The 16,323-nt window shown below is 38.8% G+C and overlaps 1 protein-coding gene and 1 long non-coding RNA gene across 4 annotated transcripts in view; one reads left to right on the forward strand and one right to left on the reverse strand.

Annotated features, from left to right (window-relative positions):
- LOC108101339 (lachesin) overlaps positions 1-16,323 on the reverse strand; it is a 427,086-nt gene that overhangs the window by 253,604 nt on the left and 157,159 nt on the right. The window lies entirely within an intron of this gene.
- Positions 10,523-10,807, forward strand: LOC108102222. The gene is made up of 3 exons (XR_001772153.2): positions 10,523-10,567; positions 10,639-10,672; positions 10,746-10,807. It is a non-coding gene; the product is annotated as an uncharacterized LOC108102222 (long non-coding RNA).

A 16,323-nucleotide genomic window follows, 5' to 3' on the forward strand; every position in this document is an offset into this window, starting at 1 on the left:
TCCAAAACTCCGTCTGCACTTCAGGTGGAACAACTATGTCACTGATATCCGTGAAATTGACCTGCGCGCAACTGTGAAACTTTAGTGCCTCAGCACACCCATTGACAATTATAGTCTTTCTTTCCAGGTCGAGTCCTATTATACCATCAAATATTGTAAGTCCGGGTAGAAGAAAAAATGCGCTACACACACCAAAGATATTCAAGTAGCACTTCTTTTTTATCTTATTATAGCCATGAATAGATTGAACATTAAAAGAAGACTGCACAGGGACTGGAGTTGGCATTTACTGTCTTTGATGTAGCTTTTTGCTGCCCCTGTATCTATAAAAAATTTTCTAAGTTTCCCTGCTATTGTTCTTTGTACGAACGGAAGCAGGGACGCTATGCTAAAAAATGAACATCGTCATCCTCATAATCAGTTTCCTGGCCAGCTTCTATATCGTCCACAGCATCCTCGGCCGCCTCATCATACTGCCGGTCCGACTGAGGTTGCGCCTGGTCTCCTTGAGACAGATGATTTATTCTCTGGCGCCTTTGATCCGATACCCTCTGCGAACTTGCAAACCTGTTATAAGTTCCCTGCTGACGACTACTTCCGGACGATTGAGGAAAAGGTGGGCCTTGAGCAAGTGTTCGTTGGCTTTGTTGCCGCTGGAAGTTGGTAGACTGCCTAAATTTTGAAGACGACGGATCCACATCCATTTCCTCTTCTGGGACCAGTGCAGCTGCGCTGACTTGGCGAGGAGCTGGCTCTCTCACAAAAAATGGAACTTTCCCACTATGCCTAGCTTGTTGGTCAAAAGCCCCTTCAGGCCATCTCTGGCCACTACGCCCTTGTTGTTGTGTCTGTCTATGACCTCTATCCTCAATTGACTTAGCATATTGCGACGCAAATGCATACCGATCATGATTGGATTCAAGCTCTTGCGCCAGTGCAAGTGCCTATGGCAGATCTTTAGGTTGAGTCGCAAATAATATGTTTGTAAGGTTCTTCTTAAGGCCAGAAATGAATACCCGCAAAGCATTTGCCCTATGTGTGTCGTTCATAAGGCTAGCCTGATACGGCTCATGCGTCATAGTCGTTTTATTAATAATAAGCGTAGGCTTCTTTTCAACCTCCTCATAAAACTGCACTATAGACATTGGGCCTTGTCTTAGGGTGGACAATTCTCTTTCCAGAAGGTGCAAGGGACGCTTGTCTGAATACGTGAAGTCTAGGCGGCTTATGATAGCATGAAAATTAAGAACTGTATTAAAGGAGGCTAACGCACTTTTCTTAGCGCCTTTAATACGATTACGAATTATTAAAACGGCTTGGTGATGCCTTGAACTGCCGCCATAGGGTCTGAATGTTTCATACGCAGCTGGTGCTGCATGCCGCCACGATACATACTCTTCCTCTGACCCAAGAAAATCTGGCAGTGATTTCACAGCATCTAGACCCTCATTAAATTTCACTTAGAGTATCAGTACAGATACCAGTCAAAAAGAAAACACAAAAGAACCGACTGTATTTGAGCTTATCTATGATCTTATAATGTACCTTCTTCTAATAACGTACCACTGCACGAATGTAGCACAAAGAAAAATAGGATAACACACAAGAAATTGGAGTCAAATTTTAAATTATCAATCTTCTAATCCCTTGCTAATTTAGAGCGCAAATTTTTGTTTTATTTTTTATAATTGTATGTTTCCCACTTAGTTTTTTGCCGTTTTTATTTCACTTTTTAAATTTTAGTTGAACTTTGGCGATATTGAAAAAATTTCCACTTACATGCTCTTTTTTTAATTCACTTTAAACTTAACCGCCCGTGTGCTTTTATTTTTCTTCTCAGCGCAAATGTTCGTCTCCGCTTCCAGAGCGGTCCACCCCGGTATGACAATGATTTAATAAACTGCCTGTGTTTAATCCGTCTCGTGGCTGCGATTTTGGTTCAGCTACTGGTCGGGGTCGTAGACTTTGCTGGGCGCCAATTAATTCTGAATAAATCCTCTCCGTGGTGGACGTGGCTTCCAAGATTGCAGTGCACCGGATTTCGGTTGCAACCTTTGATGCTGGCGATGGCGAAGGCCTGCAGCTATGTTGCGTGCTACTGCTAGGAGCTCGATGGAGTCTTAGCCAGTAGAGTTTGGAAGTCCCACGGTAGAGACTTTCACCACGTGGATTAATGAAGAGACACGATATTGATCAGCTCTTATTTTTATTGATGTGTCACAATCGACCGCTTACTTGAGACTGACTAAAACTAGCTTACTGTACCCTAAACCGCGGGTTTTTTTTTAAGTTTTTCTATCATCTTTCTTAAACTCTATCCAGAATATCGCTGGAGCTTATCAGTATCAACCAGCTCGCGAGCCATTGAACGTTGGAGTCGTAGCGCTGATACTCTTTTTGTATGAGTAGCACCTACAAAAAACCAAGCGATTTGCTTTGCTTCAGTATACGGAGTCAGAGAATGCAATAGTGGGTTAACTATTTTTAACTTATATATGTAATTATAATTAACTCAAATACTCCTATATTAAGCTTGCATTGGATTACCTGCATTGAAGTCAGGCACGTATTAATCTTTGAATTCAAAAATGTTTTCTATTTAAGATTTTTTATTAAAAAGTCTTCAGTAGAAGAAACCTGACCTAACAGGAACGTATAGATCAGTAGACTGAAACAAAGCCAAATTTAATTTAATTTATTGAATTTATTCGAATAAGTCCACATTTTTTATTGATTTTTGTCCTTGAGCCCCCCCCCGAAACAAATTTCTGGAAACGGGCCTGATTGAATTACTACTCTTAAGCTAACATTGCGCTCTTTAATAGTCGCTCTCACTTGAATCTCTCTTGCATATCAAAATTTATATTTGTTATCTATGAAATTTGCATGCTTACATATACATGCGCAATTATGCCAGCGCTTAGCTTAAGAACAAATATTGGAAATTATAACGATCACTTGAGAAAAGAACTGAAACTGAGCACACGCAAATTTATTACTTGTCTATCCCGTCCGCCTACGCAAGTTGGCCTTCAATAATTTTATTGATATTTTGCTCTGAAGTTGCTTGTGGCACAGGGCCACGTTAGTAGCAGAACCCTTTTTTGGATCTACATTTTTTGGCGCCCCCGGGTGGACAATTTTGCGAGGCGTTTTCGTTGGGACCTTGGTTAGACTTCGGCACTCTAATTGGACTTTGATTTGGAACTTTTTGTGGAAGTTGACGTTTTGGAAAATTTAGATATGGATTTTACAATGGCTAGGAGTGCACAGGTAACGAGTGAAAGTGAACTACGAGGCATTTAGTGTGAGATTAGTTAATAAATAAATTTGGTATAAAATATTGTGCAGCAAAAATAAAAAGTTGTTCAAGCCTACGCGCATACACACATATGTACATGCTCTAAAGCATAGAGTGGACCGTAGTTCACGTATCACTCGGTGTAAAAAACTTATATTATTCGAAACTCAAAATTTTTTTTTTTTTTTTGTAGTTTATTACAAATATAAATTTGGAAATATACAAATATTAAAATATTTAATTATAATTTTGTGTGGTAACTTATTTGGACCACCCTAATTGACTTGCACAAGCCGCTCTTGAGCGCGCAAATTTTTGGTGTTTTCTTGTGCCTTAATTCCGTGGAAACCAGCAAAAAGAAAAAAGAGGTGACGTTGGATTTTTTGCTAATAGAAAAGTGCGCATCGTTATCGGTACAGTTGACAAATTTTCTGTACAATTTTCTTCAGTTCTCTCTTTCGTCACTTGCGCTGCGTCGGCAGCGAACTTTCGTTTGTTGGTGCATTGACTTCGATTGTCTTTGCATTGTTCCCGTTTATTGCTGCTTGGGCAGTGAACTTTGGTTTGATTTGCGTTTGATTTTGTGTTACTTCTATCGCTGCTTGGGCAGTGAATTTGAATGCTCATGTCATATACACACATACATATATGTATATATGTAGTGCGCGAATTGCTTAGTGGTATTCAGCCACTTGTGTTTAAATTTAAACATCTCGACACACATACATTCATATATAGTGCGCGTATTACTTAGTGGTATTCGGCCACTTTAGTTTAAATTTTAACATATCGCCATACACACATACATATATAGTCCGTGTACTGCTTAGTGGTATTCGGCCACTTGTGTTTAAATTTTAACATCTCGTCACACACACTTACATAAATTGGCATAAGGCGTGTGCATCGCTTACTGGCATTTGACTATACTTGTTGCATCAATTCCTTTTTTGTTTGTTTTTTTTTTACATTTTATTTCGTTTGTATAATTGTTGGCTGCTATTGGAGCAGAGTTGAACAATTATGATGGGTAAAAAAGGAAAAGGTCAAAACAAATCGCTAGGTGAAACAACTTTAGGTCGCCTTGATACATTGTTAGAACAGTATAAAAATGTTGTTGCTGATATTGAGCGTATTAAAACTACAGTTAAAAATTACTCAGGGTACGTTGACCCAATTGAAATTTATTGCCGCTTAGAAATACTTGATAGATATGTATAAAAAGCCTTTAATAATCAACAAGATTTGGATGACATTAATACCGAGCTTGTTTCTCGAGCTGATCTAGAAAACCTATGTGCAACTACAAAGGCTCTGCTTAAAAGCAAAGGCACTAGTCATCACGCCCTTAAAGACAATCCTGCAAATTCAACCATGATAGGCTCAACTTCTGCTCAGAGCAAAAAACTGCCCCATATGAAACTGCCAAGGTTTGGTGGGGAGTATTCGGAATACAAGAATTTTATAGGACTGTTCGAAAACCTCGTTGAAAATGACCTTTCTCTTTCGAATGTTCAAAAATTTAACTATTTGTTGTCTTGCTTAGAGAAAGAGGGTTTGGGCACGGTGAAATCGTATCAAGTAACCAATGCTAATTACCCAAAAGCATTAGCTGCCTTAAAAAAACGTTTCTGATAATAGTTGCTTGATTGTGTTTGAGAGTATTTTAAAGTTATTCGACCTTCCGAAAATGCATGGAGCATCTGCGTCTTCACTGCGTTCGTTGATAGACACAGTAAGAGCGGTGTATGAGTCGTTGTTGTCTTTAGGAAATGCCAAACAGATCTCCAAGGTGGATTCTACAACTAGGTCAAAATGGGAGGAGAATTTAGATTATACAAAACTGCCACTTTGGGATGATTGCGAAAAGGCCCTTAATAAAAGGTACCAGCACCTCTCTGCTGAAGAAAATTCTTCAGGCGGGGGAGCTTCTCGAGCTCAAAAATATGAGCGCAATGGTGGAAAAAAAGGAAGGAAAAACGTCGCTAACAGTGGCTAAGCCAAATGAACAGCATAATCCAAAATGCTCGTTTTGCAAATCGGATGATCACTTCCTTCAATCTTGTTCCTCTTTTGCTGCTATCCCATGCAATAATCGTTTTAAGTTTGTAAAATCCTTTCTCCTGTGTATAAATTGCCTACGAAAGGGCCACACAGTTACTCCTGCAAGTCGAGCACTTGCAGAGTCTGTTCAAAGCCGCATCATACTTTACTGCATAGGTATGCAACAGAATCTCAAACGGTATCCACTAGACAAACTCCTCCAGCACAAACTTCGACATCTAGTCAATTGTCATCCGCCAATCTCGCTGCTAGTGATTCTGACCAAGTCGTATTAGCTACGGCAGTTGTAAAAATAAAAGATCAGCTGGGATCTTACCATATGGCCAGAGCGCTCTTAGACTCTGGGTCCCAGGTCAATTTTATTACCGAAAACCTGGCCAATATTTTGAAACTACCCAAATCTCGCAAAGACATCAATTTAGTAGGCATAGGCAAGACAAAATCTGCCATCTCATCTGCCATATACTTATTTTCTATTTGCTTCATTACATTTCGTTTCAATTTAATTTCTTCTGATTTGATTTTCTTATTTCTAATTAAAAGTAAAGGGCTGAAATCAGCCAACACCGCCCGCGTTGAGCACCTCCTCTACTTCATTCAATGGGCAGGGGTGCCAATTTGTGGATGGCCCTTTTAATATCGCCGTTGGTGGTTTTCAGGTCGACGACCCTGACCTTTCCGTCCACCCCTGGGTGTACGGAGGTTATCCGACCCACCAGCCACCTCTCCGGCGGGCAGTTGTCCTCGGCCACGAGCACCCATTGGCCCACCCTGACTTCCGGGTACTCCTTGGTCCATTTCGAGCGAACCAGCACTTCCGCACGGTCCTGGCTGAGTGGGCCTATTGGCCTTGAATTGAGGGTTACCTCCACGCCTACGAGGAACGTCGCCAACTCGTCCGCGGTGAGCAAAGCGCGCCCTGCCGTTCGTAGGAGTAGGCCTTTCGCAGACTTCAAAGCGCCCTCCCATAGGCCTCCGAAGTGAGGAGCCCTGGGCGGTATGAATACAAAGGAGACTCCTTCTTCGGAAGCGTCAACTCTGCTTTCAGCCTCTCGCCGAACTCCTTGATGCGATTGCTCGCGCCCACGAAATTCGTGCCATTGTCGCAGTGCACCGTCTTCGGAAGTCCTCGCCGCCTGACAAACCTTTGGAAACATGATAAAAAGGTATCAGTATCTAACAAGTTCAAGATGAACAGCTTTGGACGCAAAACACACAAATACTGCGACATATGACTTATACGGTTGCTTCCCTCGGATCTTTAAAGTGGTCATAATTGGCCCACAAAAATCTACTCCACACACCGTAAAGGGACGAGCTGATCTTAGTCTATCAGCAGGCAACTGCCCCATTATTTGTGAAAGCAGTTTTGGTTTGTATCGAAAGCAGTGCAAACATTGGCGAACAACTTTTTTGCATATCTCCCGAGCATTAACCACCCATATCCGCTCATTGGGAAGACTGCCTAAGGCTTGCGCGCCGACATGGAAATTCCTTATGTGCAAATGTTCAACGTAATTATTTAAGAACTGCGACTGTTTGCTGAGTAAGCACGGAAATTTCGCGTCAAATGGAATATCGGCTTGCAACATTCGCCCGCCGACTCTCACCAAGCTAAACGTCAACTTTTCTAGCTTGACTTCTTGCAAAAACGGGCACAACTTCTGCAAATTTGACGAGTAATGACTTCTTGCGAATTTTATCAATGACTTCTGCATACTCGAAGTCCTGCACAACCTGAATGATTTTGTCAAATGCCATTTTCAGCTCAGCTGCTGTGAGCAGTATATGATGACCCTTACTGTCTTAATCTACGACGAATGTTTTTCTATGTGTTCTAATCACTTTGCATGCGTGGTTCTGCACAGACAAAAGCTGATTTTCTAATTTCCAACTCTTGCATACCTTGCGATAGTTCAAAATGACTATTAATAGGCCATTTATCTTCTGGTTCAGTTTAAAATGTTGGACCGTTGAACCACATAAGTTCCTTGAGTTCCTCGACTGATGCTCCTCTCGATACAATGTCTACCGGATTTTGCTTTGTCAGAACATGACGCCAAATTGAGTCTTTGCTCCAATCCTGAATCTTAGCTATTCGGTTTCCTACGAAAACTGATAAAATCGACGGATGAGTCTTCACCCAATGAAGGACTATTTCCGAATCCGACCAGAAAGTTACTTTTTCAATTGGGCTTGATACTATAGGCCTGATTTTACTCAACAAATCAGCTGCAACATGAGCCGCACAAAGTTCAACACGGGGAAGTGACCTTGTTTTTAAAGGGGCTACCTTGGATTTTGCCGTTAACAACACGGCTTTAATTCCATCAGCTGTGCTTGTACTGTCCGCGCCAAGACGGGACACTTCTTTATGGCAGTGTAACAATTAACAGACCAGAGAGCAGTTCTCTCCAGATGATCTCTCATCTCGCTCTCTTGGTCTGCTAATTGTCTCCACACCGCTCTGCCGCCCTCTCCTGGAGTTACATCCAACTAGTGTAAAAACTAACCTACCTCAATAAACTGCATACGTGCATATTTCCGAATCCAACCAAGTTCTTTTTCTTTCGCGACGCAAGTCAAATTTCGGTAGCGCGAACAAAAACTTATTTTCGAGTGCTACATATCCCGAAGGAAGACACCGCCCCCCCCCCCCCGACTAATCATGTACGAACATATACACAAGCACCATAAGCTTAAATTGAGGCATCGGCGAATACGTGCAGTTGAATTGGTTGAGATAGTGCAGTTTTTAAATATCTGGGAATCCTTAGCTGATGGAGGTGCAACAAATTAGCTTTAAATTCCTCCCAGCTTGTATGTAACCTCAGTGGTACCGACTCATCCCAATCTAACTTTTCCATCCATAGCTCCTGCAGTAGAATTTTTACTTTTGTCACTAAGGGACATAGAAGACCAAGGGGATCAATTAACCGAGCTGACACAGACAAAATATTGCGTTTTGTAGCACGAATATCTTTAAATGAATTCTCTAACTAGAAATGAAATTCATCTTTTTTGGGAAACCCTCTTATTCGTAAAGTTTTTGTTGCATCCGATTCGGCTACTGCCAACGACTTGTCTGTGCTTTCGGAAGTACATAGCTCCGCACAATTGGAATACCATTTGGCGAGCTTCATCCCGGCCCCATGCAGGATTACATTTGCAATGGCTCAGAAGGACTTCTTCTCCACACTATGAGCTGGTAAATCCGGTCATCTTCATGTATGCTTATTTGGCGATACATCTTAGTAATGTCCGCAGTTAATGCGTATTTATGGAAGCGAAATCGCAACAAAGTGGAAAACAGCTCCTCTTGAATGGTTGGGCCTACCATCAAGATGTCATTTAACGCAACTTGTGTAGTTGTACGACTTGAAGCATCAAAGACAACTCTAAGCTTAGTAGTTGTACTTTGAGGGCGCACTACACACTGATGCGGAATGAAATAGTGTGGAGGAGTCGGGATCCCATAATCAATTGGTGACATATGCCCCAAAGCGAGATATTCCTCCATAAAATCAATATACATTTTCTTTAAATTCGAGTCTACGGTAGGAACCTACGTTTGGCAACTTCAAATGAGAATCCTAAAGAACTAGGTTATTTTTTAAATGGAAGTTTAACTTCAAATCTTCCATCTGACAAAATTTGGACATTTTCAATAAAAAATTTCTCACACATTTGCTGTTCCTCTGTGTATCGTGCTTGAAAATTTCTTAAAGGAATCTCTTCTAAATCCCAAATCTTTTGTAGTGTGTCGTTTATGCTACTTTTTTTTTTTTTTTTATTAACCCCTTTATGTATTACGATATATTCAATAGAATAATAAGTAATTTTTTTTGGAAGACAAGCTTCTGGGTTTAGCTTATTACCAACACCATTGTATTGGTAAAAACCCTGCAGTTCTGGCTGTCACCTGGTGACTCGTGTCATTTAAGCAATCATGTGTGTAGGAAAGGAAAAGGGATATTCCTAAATTTCCCTCTCTTTCTCACTCTTATAATACGAATCGTTGCTTGCATCCGACGGCGGCCCGACTCCAAATTTGTCTTCGTTTTTTTTTATTGCAATGTTGTCATTCTCCGTTAGAAACAAAAATTTGGGTTTCGATGGGAAATATGGCTAAGGGGCGCTCGACTTATGTATGTATACTCTTTTGATGCTAAAGTTCTTCATATATTAGGTATAATATACATATATATATATATAAAAAAATCAAAAAAGTAACTTAAACAAAGATTTTGTTAAATTTTGTCGCACAGTGTTATTTCCATATTTGTAATTAATGTTATGTCATGGTTACCTTGGTTAAACTATATATAGTTTATATATACATTATTATGTAAATTATTGAACCAAGGTAACCATGACATAACATTCATTACAAATATGGAAATAACACTGTGCGACAAAAATTTAACAAAATCTTTGTTAAAGTTACTTTTTTGATTGTTTTCGGTTAAGGTGCATAAATTATGCACAAAAATATTTATGCCACCTTTTAAGTGATAAGATTTCTTTTTTCATGCTTAATTTTATGAAATTATTATTATGAAAATAATTAACACAAAATATTATTTTTTTTTTTTACTTCCAATAAACTATGACTTTTTTAAAGTGAATTTTTTTCCAGATTTTTTTAGCTTTTTCAGAGGTATCCTCGCGTAACAAGTTCCATACGTAGTCGCCCAGAGTATAGAGCTGGGAGAAAAAAAGTTTTAAAGCATTGTTATAAAAGTCTAAAGGTATATTTGCTTAATACATTTTAATTAATAGATATTGAACTTGCATGAACGCTTATAACGGTGAAAAAATATTTTCCCAATATGTGATTATAAGGCTGTGAAATAGGCAAAAACGCGCGTTTTTGGGACATTTGAGTGTGCGTATAAGCTGATTGGCTATTGATATTAACAAAATCACAAACTTATATTCTTATTTTGATTAGTAGAAGTGAAAAAATAAGAAAAAATCAACTTAAACATTTTTTTGTCGCACAGTGTAATATATGTAACTCGCGTGTTATTTATGGTCGGCTATAACCCAAAAAAAAAGGTATACCCTAAAACGAAAAAAAACGAAGCAAAGGGTGAAAATTGAAGTTGACCTGCGTCATTCTTTTACGTAGTGCGTTGACGATTGGTTGTGAAATTACTTAATTTGTGCAACGGGCAGCGGAGAGTGTTTAAAAATCATGTAAGTGTCGATAAGATTATAAAAATAGTAGGTATGTTTTTTAACTAAAAACCTATTTAAATATTTTCAAGATTCAGCCATATGTCCGATATATTCGTTTGAAAGGTAAGTTTGCTTTTAAATCAAAAAAGTCATATATAATATGTAATAATAAAAATATTTTTTATACCATTTCAAGGGAGACGGACGCAAAACAGACGCTGCCCTGCGAATATTCGTCAGAAGCCATTTTAATTTGTAACCACATATAAATGGTAAACAAAAACTTTCGAATTTCATATTATTTATCAACTTATCTCTTATGTTATAAAATAAGATATTTTAATAAAATTAAAAAAGAAATAAATATAAATATATTGTTTTTCATATAAATTTGGGGATGACATTTTTAGACATTGACATTAATGATTTCACTAAGGGTATCCTCCCAAAAGCCATCGATGAAATTGTCTCCCCCACGTCACCAACGAAATCATCAATGGCTTATACGAATTTTCTTCATACAAAATTCGTATAAGCCACCGATGACTCGTTCGATGAAACGGACAAAATTGTCATCCAGAGCGTCATGCATACGAAAACCGGCGATCCCATAAAAATGTCTATATGAAATGTCATCGGATAGCCACCAGTGGCTGGTTCCCCTGTCATCGGTGGGTCGTCGTCCACTTCATCGACGAAAAGCCACTTTTGGAACTGCAGGGAAGTTGCAACTGCTTCTGTGAGTATTTGGTCATGACCGCATTCAAGTCGTGCTTCCTTTCTTTTACTCATGATTATCCTGTATAGTTCGGTTAAGGTAGAATGCAGTCTTTCGACAGAAGCGTTGCCCGTTGATTGTTGAAATGAAGTTGTATGAGCTGTTATTTGAAATTGGGATAAGAGGTCGTTGAATAGACTCCCCGAAAATTCCGCTCCCTGGTCGAAAATTATTTTCTTTGGTGTGCCGTAATGACTTATGAATTGTAACAGGGCATCGGCGATTTTTACTGAATTCCTATTGCTAAGGGGGCTTGCGCTAGCTTGGAGAATTTGTCTATAATGGTGAGGTTACAAGTATTGTTAATGAAATATAGGTATGTCTATATGCACGACCGCCAACGGTCCCTCTGGGTCGGTTGGGGCTTGCATTAATGGTCTATGGGGGTGTCTATCGTACTTGAAGGTTAAGCAGGTATCGCAATTTTTTATAATTTTTGTGATAATGTCTTTTAATTGCGGAAAATAAATGTCTCTTTTTAAATGGTTATATGTTTCATCTATCCCCCTATGATTGGTATTAAAGTGGTATGCACGAATTTTGTTTTCCTGGTCGTGGGGATTAGTGATATCGGTTAGCCATATTTTGCAGCGGGAAATTTTGTACAAGTCATTTTCGAAAAAATAGTTATAATAGGACTCTTCTATTATTTTGAAAATATCGTCTGGTGCAAATATTGCAAATGTTTTATTCGGCATTTTTTGAAGGGTGTTTTTAACGGAGTCGAAAGTACGAACGGGTTCTGTGATTACACTGTGCGACAAAAAAATGTTTAAGTTGATTTTTTCTTATTTTCCCTTCTACTAGTCAAAATAAGAATATAAGTTTTTGGATTTGTTAATATCAATAGCCAATCAGCTTCTACGCACACTCAAATGTCCCAAAAACGCGTTATTTTGCATATTTCACAGCCTTATAATCACATATTGGGAAAATATTTTTTCACCGATATAAGCGTTTTATGCAAGTTCAATATCTATTAATTAAAATGTATTAAGCAAATATACCGTTAGGCTTTTATAACAATGCTTTAAAACTTTTTTCTCCCAGCTCTATACTCTGGGCGACTACGTATGGAACTTGTTACGCGAGGATACCTCTGAAAAAGCCAAAAAAAATCTGGAAAAAAATTCACTTTAAAAAAAATAATAGTTTATTGGAAGTAAAAAAAAAATAATATTTTGTGTTAATTATTTTCATAATAATAATTTCATAAAATTTATCATAAAAAAAAGAAATCCTATCACTTAGAAGGTGGCATAGATATTTTTGTGCATAATTTATGCATCTTAACCGAAAACAATCAAAAAAGTAACTTAAACAAACATTTCGTTAAATTTTGTCGCACAGTGTTATGTGTCTTGTTTTATGTACAAATAGTGTTTCTACTTGTCTTGAAGTTGTTGAACCGTTACGGAATATTATTTGATTATTGAAATGATTTATTGGTTGTGAAACGATCGGTATAATTTGTGGGTCTTCGTTTATGTTTAAATTTGGCTCGATTCTGCTGAGTGCATCGGCGACTACGTTTTGCGACCCTTTTTTGTAAACGACTTCATAGTCGTAAGCTGCCAGGATAGTTTTCCATCGGAGTAGTTTTGGATTCTGGCCTTTCAGATTTTCTAGTCATATTAATGGCTTATAGTCCTTGACTATTTTGAATCTACGCCCGAAGAAGTATGGTCTAAAATGACCCACAGACCATCTATCGTAGAATAGCGGATTTCCGTGTCCGATAATGGCCTGCTAGCGAAAGATATGGGTCTGTCATTAGTGTCTGGGCCTTGTGACAGCACAGAGCCAATCCCATAATTGCTTGCGTCTGTGGTCAACGTGAACGGTTTGTTAAAGTCAGGGTAAATGAGTATGGGGTCATTACAAAGAAAGTCTTTCGACGTTTCGAATGCTTGTTTAAATTCATCGTCTATTATTATAGATTTTTTTCCTTTTAACTGTCTCATTATGGGTTACGTTATTTTCGCGAAGTCCTTTATGAATTTTCTGTAATACGCTAATAGTCCTAAAAATGATTTAATTTCCCTAGATGTCTTTGGGCAGGGAATGTCCTTGATGGCTTGAATCTTAAGTGGGTTTGGTTTGACTCCTTCTTGGGTGACAATGTGTCCGAGGAAGTCGATTTCCTTCCTTAAAAAATTACACTTGCCCGGTTGGATTTTTAAATTTGCGTTTTGGAGTTTTGTGAAAACAGATTTAATATCTGCTATATGTTTTTGGAGTGACGGTGAGAATACTATTATGTCGTCGAGATAGACGAGACAGACGTTACCGACTAAGTCACCTAAGACGTTGTCCATAACGCGTTGGAATGTGGCAGGAGCATTCTTTAGACCGAAAGGCATTCTCGTGAACTCATAATAACCATTTTCAACGGTGAATGCTGTCTTGCTTGCGTCGCGTGGGTTCATTTGAATTTGGTAAAAGCCACTTGCTAAGTCTAGTGTTGTGTTATCTGTTGGTGGTATAGAGTGTTTGACGGCGTTAGAGAACGTTAGTTGATTGTTTTCGTCATGGAAGAGTTTTTTGTATGATTTGCATAGTTTGAGTATTTGTTGTTTTTCCTCATTGTTGAGGTGTTCTGTCTGAATGTTTAATTGCTGATCGTTTGGGCATACTGTTTACTACTGTTGCCGCGGACATGCAGTTTAAGTATTGGTGGGTTCTTGGGGAAAATTCTTCTGCTTGTAACGGTTCTTCGAGGTAAATTGTTTGGGTTTGATTTGAGTTATTGCAAACTTCAAAATAGGCGGATCCGGCGATTACGGTGTATAAGCCGCCTGTTATGGATATTTGATTATCCAAAATCGTGGTTTCGTATATAAAGTCTCCCTGCATGAAGTTTACCGGTAATCGCATTTTAGTATTTTCTGGTAGAGTGTGTAGTGTGTCTACAGGGTTTGCTCTTGTGAGAATTGGGTTGGCGGTTTCTGGTGTTTCTAGTATGAAGTCGGCAAAGTTTATTTTTGCATTTAGGCCGGATAGGAAATCCATGCGTAGGAGGCCATTGAAGTGTGGGTGGAAATTGAATAGTAAGTAAATTAGACATTTTTTCGAATTGTTTGAAATTTATTCTATCTGTATATTCTTGAATTTTGAATGTATTGAGGACAGTGTGGATATTGATATCAGAGGTTAGTTTTTTGATGTAGTCTCCCTTAATAAGTTCTGGATTTATGAATGAGTAGGTAGATCCAGTGTCTATTAGGAATTTGAGAAGGTTTAACAAAATTGAGTTTGGTGATAGGAAAACAAATGGCAAGGAAGATCCGTGTGTCTTCTTGCTTATGTAACCGACTGGCTTCCCGAGGCTTCTAGTAAAAAATTTGCATCATCATTGATGTTACATAGGGAAGCTCTTGGATTATGGTTGTTCCTGTCTTGGTGGTTTAGGGCCTGATCTGGTTTGTTGTTGTTGTGGAAGGGGTTCCTGCCCAAAGTTTGTCTATCGTGTCGACCATTACTATCATTTTTGAAATTCTGTTGAGGTGTGAAGCGTCTTTCATTATTATGGTTGTTAAAGTTCTGTTGGCGCAGTGGAAAATTACCACTATTATCTTTGATGAAATTTGGTTGTAGCTGTGTAAAGCGACTATTGTTGTAATTGTTGTTGTTATCATGTCGTTGTACATGACTATTGTTCTTTTGTCGTGGTATATAGCGGCTATTGTAGTCACTATTGTTTGGTTGTCCTTTCGTGTATGGGTGATTCCTGTACATCGAGCTGTTGCGGAGTCGGTTTTCTTGGTTTTTATTCAAGTTTTTAGAGAATTTTTTTTTTAATCTGCCCGTACTCGTACGCTTTCTCGATTGTCTCTGGCCTTTGGTTCCTGATGGCTGACCTAAGTGGGTCCTTTAATCCAACTAAAAATGCATTCAGGCAGAATCTGACATATTGGTCACGTTTGGCTGTGAGGGAGTGTCCACTTGGGTCTGCTTCTCTGGCCAGTGACATTAATTCGCTTCTTATTTTCGTAGCTGTAAAATATAGTTTTCCCATACTGAGTCCGTCCGGAAGATTGCGTAGCTCTCTAACAAGCATTTCTTGAGTTTTCTTGCTAGAGTATAGTCGCTTAAGGTTTGTTTTGATGTCATCCCAACTGAGGAGTACATCACAAACACTCAGCGCTTCATTCGCCCTACCTTTAATTTTTTCGCGGATAGTTCCAAGTAAGTACTGTCCGCATGCTGCTTGCCCCACTGATCCAGCTAACGAAAGTAGCTGCTCTACTCTATTTATATCTATCAAGATTGTCAGGTGGTCCTTCGTAGGTGGGTAGCTGATGTACGAGGGCTAGTATTTGTTGTAGATTCAGGCTTGTGTTTGTAGAAGTTCCGGAATTGTTAACGGTGGGATTTAGTGGCCCTGATGCGTTACCGGAATCCATAGCGTTAGAGGGGCTACTACTTTGGGATTGATCCAATTGGTCTTTCTCTTTTCTTATTACCGCTTCTCTTATCTCAGACAGTCTAGACCCGCTCCTTAGCCCTAGTCTGCCCCTAACTGTGTTACTAGTGGTGGCTTCTTTTTTTAACATTTACGTGCATTGAAAAGGAATCTATGTATATTTATGTTTGCAAATAATCGCGAAAACTTATATATAAGGGTATGGTAATGGTATGTATATAGAAATAATTTCTTAAGTTGTAATTATATATATATGTCTATATTAATAATATGTATGTGTATTTTTGTAGTATAGGAATAGGTATTATGTATCTAAGTTTGGGTGTTAGTAAATGTAACTATGTATGTACGGGGCTTCCTCGTATATATATGTTTATATTTATTTTACGGGGATTCCATTTACTTAGGTCTTTTTTTCTAAAATAAAAGAAAACCTGTGTGTGTGTATCTGCTACGCAGTTTCCTCTTTTCCTTGGTTCCCTGTGTTTAGTGTTAGTTGTTTGTGTAGTAGTGCTGCGTTGCCTTCCACCTCTGCCGGTTTTTGTTTTTTATGGATGTTGTCGAGTTCAA

The sequence above is a fragment of the Drosophila ficusphila genome, unplaced genomic scaffold, assembly GCF_018152265.1.
Source record: "Drosophila ficusphila isolate 14025-0441.05 unplaced genomic scaffold, ASM1815226v1 contig_348, whole genome shotgun sequence".
In the NCBI taxonomy this organism is placed as follows: domain Eukaryota; kingdom Metazoa; phylum Arthropoda; class Insecta; order Diptera; family Drosophilidae; genus Drosophila; species Drosophila ficusphila.